The sequence below is a fragment of the Elephantulus edwardii genome, unplaced genomic scaffold (genome assembly GCF_000299155.1).
Source record: "Elephantulus edwardii isolate Elephantulus edwardi_28Jun2011 unplaced genomic scaffold, EleEdw1.0 scaffold00136, whole genome shotgun sequence".
In the NCBI taxonomy this organism is placed as follows: Eukaryota; Metazoa; Chordata; class Mammalia; order Macroscelidea; family Macroscelididae; genus Elephantulus; species Elephantulus edwardii.
In genome coordinates, this window is record NW_006399886.1 from 7,913,875 (window position 1) to 7,920,794 (window position 6,920).

The 6,920-nt window shown below is 35.6% G+C and overlaps 1 pseudogene; it reads left to right on the top strand.

Annotated features, from left to right (window-relative positions):
- The first annotated feature begins 4,951 nt into the window (after window positions 1-4,951).
- LOC102873016 overlaps window positions 4,952-6,920 on the top strand; it is a 30,236-nt pseudogene continuing 28,267 nt past the window's right edge.

Genomic DNA, 6,920 nt, shown 5'->3' on the forward strand with positions numbered 1-6,920 from the left:
TTTTGTATTGCAAGTTGTTTAATTTTTTTCAGCTTGACAAGTGCAAACTGTTCTTCCCTTTTGGTTTTCTTATTCCATTTTTTTGCACATTTTTTATGATAATTTATTTTGTCTTTTGGAGAACTCTTCTGAAATCTTTTATTCATTTGTTTCTCTTAAGCATTTCTTTCTTTTGTTTTAAATTGTTTCTCTTCTAGTTCAAGTTTCAGAGTCTCTTCTGAAATTTACTATGGAATTTTCTACATGTCTTTACCGTGACATTTTGTTTTATCCCAGAATACCTGACTGTGGTCATGAGAATCGTGTACTTAGAGCAGAAAACATTCATCTGAATAAAGAAACACTGTATGGTTCAAAATCTGTAAAGGAGTTTGTCAGGGATGCAACCTGTCATCATACTTTTTTGAACTATATGCAGAACAGATTATTTAGGAGACTGGACTTTATGAGAAGGAATATGAAATCAGGTTTAGAAAAAGACTTGTCAACAACTTCCATTATATAGATAATACAACCTTGCTTGCTGAAATTGAAGAGGGCTTAAAGTATTTGCTGCAAAAAGATCAAGGAATGCAGTCTTGAATTGAAACTCAACATCAAGGAGATAAATATTCTTACTACTTGGCAAATTGGCAGCACTAACCATGATAGATGGAGAGGACCTTGAGGTAGTTCACAATCAACATTCTTGGCATCAGCAGTTAGGAAATCAAAAGATGAATAGCATTAGGAAAATATGCCATTAAGGACGTCTCTAGAGTTTTAAGAGCAATGATATCAGTCTATAGACTAAGGTTCACCTGCTTCAGTCTATGGTTTTCACAATTATTTGTTATGCATAAAAGAGCTCTAGAATTACTAAAGATTATAGAACAATAAATGTATACTTTGAGTTGTGATGCTGGAGAAGAATATTGAGCATACCAAAGACTGCCAAGGCAGTCCTAGGGTTTTCCTAGAGAGGGTGAAAGCAAGTTGCTCCTTAAAGTCAAGGATTTGAAGCTTTGTCTCACATACTTTAGATATGTTTCCAGGAAAGACTTGTACTTGAAGACGGATATCATGATGGAAGAGTGAGCAGACAGTGCAAAAGAGGAAGATCCTGGAGGAGAAAAACTGACACAGTAACAGGGGTAATGGTGGTAGACGTGTTAAAGAGAGTAAGATTCATTCAGGATAGGGGAGAGTTCAGACAGAGCTTATATACTTAGGGTATTGCAAGCAACTGGACAGCACATAAAAACAATAGCAACATGACTAAATGCATTTTGTGTCACACTGCTAGTTGAAAGGTCAGTGGTTCCAATTCACCAGACACTCCACAGGACTAAAATGGGCAGTATCCTCTTATAAAAATTTACTATTTCAAAAACCGCATGGAATTGGATTCTACTGAACAACAGTGTGTGCACGAGTTATTGCTGCCATTGTAGGTGCCATGGAGTTAATTACAACTCCTGGTTACTCTGTGAAGCACAGACCTAAACTTTGCCTGATCCTGTAACATCATCATGATTTCTGATATGCTCAAGTCCATTGTCATAGACACTGTGTCTATCAATCTAATAGACGGCCTTCCTCTCATTCTCTGACTATCTTTCTCAGCACAAATTATTTTTTCATGGACTGGCCTCTCATGATAATATGCCCAATGTATATGAGAAGAATTTTCACTACTCTTGCCTCCTAGGAGTACCCTGGTTGCACTTCCTTCATGATAGACTTGTTTGTTCTTTAAGCAACCCATGAAATATTCAGTTATCTTCTCCAATATCAACATTTAAAGACATCAATTCTGTCATTTATATTCATTGTATAGAGGTCAATTATAGCTTGGGTCAGCTGCATCTTAGTTTTTCAACTGACCTTGTTTTCTCCCGCTTTGGAGAGGTCCTGAACAGCAGATTTCCCAAACATCTTTTGACTTATTGTTGTTACCATAGGTATTGATTATGATCCAAGAAAAACAAAATCACTAACAATATCAATCTTTTCTCCATTTATCATTATGTTGACTATTGAAGGTTGCAGTCTCTGATTTTCTGCTGCTAATGTTTCACATTCTCTTCACTTGCAACAGTTTATGCCATCTGAATAATACACATTTTGAGAGATCTTCATCTAATTCTGATACCATATTTTGGATCAAATTCAGCTTGTCGAATGATTTGCTCAATGTATAGACTAAGTATGGAAAATATATTCAATTATGATACACAACTTTCCTGAGTTTGAACCAACTAATATTTCTTTGTCCTGTTCTGGCAACTCTTGATGTATGTGTAGCTATCCCTGAGTCCATTTGATTGTTAAGGGACTGCCATTGTTTTCAATGTTAACAATAATTTTACAATAATATTATAAATACTAAAAAGTTAAGTGTGGGTATATAATTGGATAATTAAAAATAATTTTAGGGTTAGTCTGTTTAGCTCCTAATTCAAAGACTGGAGGTTACTGTCCACTTAGAAGCACATCAGAAGAAGGAAGTTTTGCTTCAAACAGACACTACTGAGGTACAAACTGAGATTTGTACAACAATGTTCATAGCAGCGTTATTCAACATCACAAGAACATGGAAACAGCCCATATATCCAACCACAAATGAATGGATTGAAAAATCATGCTACATTTACTCAATGGAATACTATGCAACATGCAGGAGCAATGATTTTGTAAATTATTACCTAACTTGGGAGGGACTGGAAAACATCATGTTGAGTGAACTAGCTCAGTCCCAAAATGACTAACATTGAATAAAACCATTATTGTAGAATTAGTATAAGGGTTCAAGGGGAGGAGGGAAGGTGGAAGCAGAGGTATGAGGATGTGCAGGAAGAGGGAGAGATTAATCATGGGGTTGTACACTTTGATGGGTGGAGGGGGTGAGAGGAATTGAAAGAGTTTGTTCTTGAAGACATGTATTTGAATTTTGTAAATAAACTAGTAGAAAAAGAGGGGGGAAAGAACATATAAAAATGCACATATGAAATGCAGTTTTACTCTGACGTAAATGGGTTACCTTAGGCTGAAAAAGACCCAAAAATGAAAATTGTGTTTTTTCTTGGTTTGAGGAAAGCTTTATTTCTGAAAGTTTGAGATGTTAGGTTTTTTTTTTTTTTTACAAAGTGTAAGGAGAGTGGATATGTTTGAGAAAGAATAAAGGAAAAGGAGCACAAACACAGGATATACACATATATTTCACCTGATGGTATGCATAGGAATCAAATTGATTACATCTGTGGAAAGAATCACTGGAGAAGCTCAATATCAGCTATGAAAACTAGGCCAGGTGCTGATTGTGGAACAGATCACCAACTGTTCATATGTAAGTTCAAGCTGAATTTGAAGACAAGTCAAATGCACAGGAACCAAAATTTGACCTTAAGTCTATCCCACTTAAATTTCAAAACCATCTCAGAAACAGGTTTGAGGACTTCAACACCAATGAGTGTAAACCGAATGAGCTGTGAGAAGATATAAAGAACATTGTCCATGAAGAATGAAAAAGATCTTACAAAGACATAAGAGGAGGAAAAGACCAAGATGGATGTCAGATGAGACTCTAAATATTGCATTAGGGTGCCAAGAAGCCAAAGATAAAGGAAGAACTCAAAAAATTAAAGAGCTGAACAGAAAATTTCAAAGGGCAGCTACGGATGACAAAGCAAGGTATTATAGTGAAATGTGCAAAGAGCTGGAGTAAAAAAATCAAAAGAGCATAACTCGCTCAGCATTTCTTAAGCTGAAGGAATTGAAAAACAAATTCAAGCCATGAGTGGCATTACTTAAGGATGCTCTGGGGAAGAATGTTAAATGATCCAAGAAGCAATAAAAGAAGATGGAAGGAATATACTGAGTTACTGTACTAGAAGAAACTAGCTGACACAGAAGAATTTTATGAAACAACATATAAGCAAGAGCCTGTGGTGAAGGAGGAAATTCAAGTTCCTCTGAAAGAGTTGGAAAAACACAAAGCTCCATGAGTTGATGGCATATTTCAACAAACAGATGCTGCCCTGTTATATGCTCACTAAATTATGCCAAGAAATCTGGAGGACAGCCACTTGGCCCCCTAACTGAGAGACTGATATTTGTTACCATTTCAAAGAAAGGTTAACCGGACAGAGTGCAGAAATTACCGAATAATATCATTAATATCACATGCAAGCAAGAGTCTGTTGAAAATTACCAAAAAATGACCAAAGCAACATGTCAACAGAGAAAAGCCAGATGTGCAGGCTGGGTTTAGAAGAGGCCATGTTACCAAGGATATTGTAGCTAATGTTAGATGGGTCTAAGCTGAAAGCACAGACTATCAGAGGAATGTATATCTGTGTGTCATTGCCTATGCAAAGGTTTTTGACTGTGTGCCTCACAACAAACCATGGCTACCTATGAGAATAATGGGAATCCCAGAACATTTGATTGTGCTTATACGAAACCTATACTTGAACCAGGAGGCAGTCATCAGAACAGAGCAAGGAAACACTGCATGGTTCAAAATTCGAAATGGTACCTGCCAGAGATGTATTTTGTCTCCATACCTTTTTTTATCTATATTCAGAACAGATAATCTAGGAGACTGGGCTGTCTTAGGAGAAATGCGGCATCAGGATTGGAGAAAGATTAATAACAACCTGTGTTATGTAGATGATACAACCTTGCTTGCTGAAACTGGGGAGAACCTGAAGTGCTTGCTGCAGAAGGTCAAGGACTGCAGCTTTCAATATGGACTAAAGCTCAAAATATAAATAAAGCAAAGATTCTCACCACTAAGCCAATTGGAAGAGTCATGACAGATGGTGAAGAGATTAAGATAGTTAATAGCTTTAGTTTGCTTGGCTCCACAATCAATACTTTTGGTACCAGCAACCAGGAACTTAAGAGACAAATTACTTTGAAAAAGTTAGCTGTCAGGGACCTCTCCAGAATACGGAAGAGCACCGACATGAGGCTGGAGACTAAGGTGAGCCTGATCCATGCTATAGTCTTTGCAATTGCGTGCTATGCATCAGAGAACTGGACCATGACTAGGGATGATAGAAAGAGAATTGATGCATTTGAGCTGTGGTGCTGTAGAAGAGCATCTAATATGTAACGGACTACTAGGAGAACAAACAGGTTTGTCCTGGAGAGGATGAAACTGGGCTTCTCCTTGGAGGCAAGGATTCTGAAGCTTCATCTAACATACTTTGTGTATGTTGTAATGAGGGACCAGTCCTTGGAGAGGGACATCATGTGTGGGAGGGTGGAGGGACAGCACAACATAGAAAGAACCTCGATGAGATGGATCAATTCAATGATTGCGACAATGGAAGTAGATGTGTCAGAGACAGACAGGCACTGGACAGAGCAGAGTTTAGGGCTTTCTACATAGGGTCACTATGAGTCACAAGCAACTTGACGACACATACAACAATAACAAAGCAAAGGATGCTGTAAACAAAAAAAGGTTTATTTTGCATAACTTGCACATATATTTTTCAAAACTGAGATGTTAATTCTGTGATAATGAAATATAAACACAGAAGAAGGGAATGTTTTTGGAAGCTGTACCTAGCCTGTTCTAAGTTCCTTAGAAAAGAAATTTATTTAGTGTCTCATAGTTTCTGTTTTCTTTGAGTCCTTAGAATGCTAACTGTTGATAGAAAATCTAGTTTATGAGTCTGCTTTCACTATTTACTCTTTTGTGTTAATGCAAAACCTAATTTTGTTTTGTATTATGTCTATTATCTTTTGCTTATTGGGGCTTACATTTTTTTACATGGTTGAGTATTTTTTTCAATTCTGAAATCAAATTTCCTCATAATTATATGTGAGAAAATGAGGAAACCCAAATAGTTTTACATATTTTAATTAAATTCAGTCCATAATGTAAGACAGAGCAAAATAAAAATAAAAAGTAAAACACAAGTGTAAATGGATTCTCTTGTGAATTCTTCCAAATATTTGAAGAAAAAATTATATTATGCTTAAAATTTAATAATTTTAGTTAAATACATAGACGGGTTTCATCTCAGTAGTAAATCATTAACCCTAGGCTAAACTTAGTTTAAATCCTACCTAAAAAGTATTACTCAAATGACTCAAAGTATTTCTAAGTAACTTACCTGAAAACTAGAACAAAGTTCAATAATATTTACAGCAATGCAATAATATACTCTACACAACAGGAAAATGTCTAACATTCCATAAAAGATTACAAAATATGCCACAGTATAACATAAAACATAAACAATCCAAAGTCCAAGCAAAAAGTGACACAAACTCTTATTTTAACACATAAGAATATGCAAACTGCTAATATATAATTTCACATGTACAAACAGTTGATTAGAACAATAGAAAATTTTTTTAAATGTTCCAAACATCTGACATTAAAACTGTAATATATAGATGGGGGTAACTATATGGAATAAAGAGCAAATATGTTTTTGCTGTTGCTGTTATTGTTGATTGCTGTCAAGTCAAGAAATACTCAGAGTTACCCTATGAACAAAAGACCTGAAGCCTTTCTATAACGATTACTGTTTATCAAAGCTCATAGAGTTTCCAGAGGCATGTTATTTAAGAAGTGGATGTCACTCCTAATAGCAAGTATGGTACATCAAAATAGATTTCTATAGTAGAAAACAAGACAAAACTATCCAAAATTAAGTATGTAGAGATAAATAATATTAAAAACTAATAGTACTGTTTTTTTATTTAATTAATTTTAATAAAAATTTATAGGGACGTTGGATTTCCATTCATTCATTGTTGCGTTTTTCTCCCTGCCCATACCTCCCCCTCCCCAGTTTGCTCTTCTCTTTGAAAAGTAAAAGAAGAATTCTTTCATTGTTATACAATCCCTTCCCCCAAGTCCACTTCACTATACAGCCTTCGTTCTGGACTCCTGTCAAGTATTTAAAAAAAAA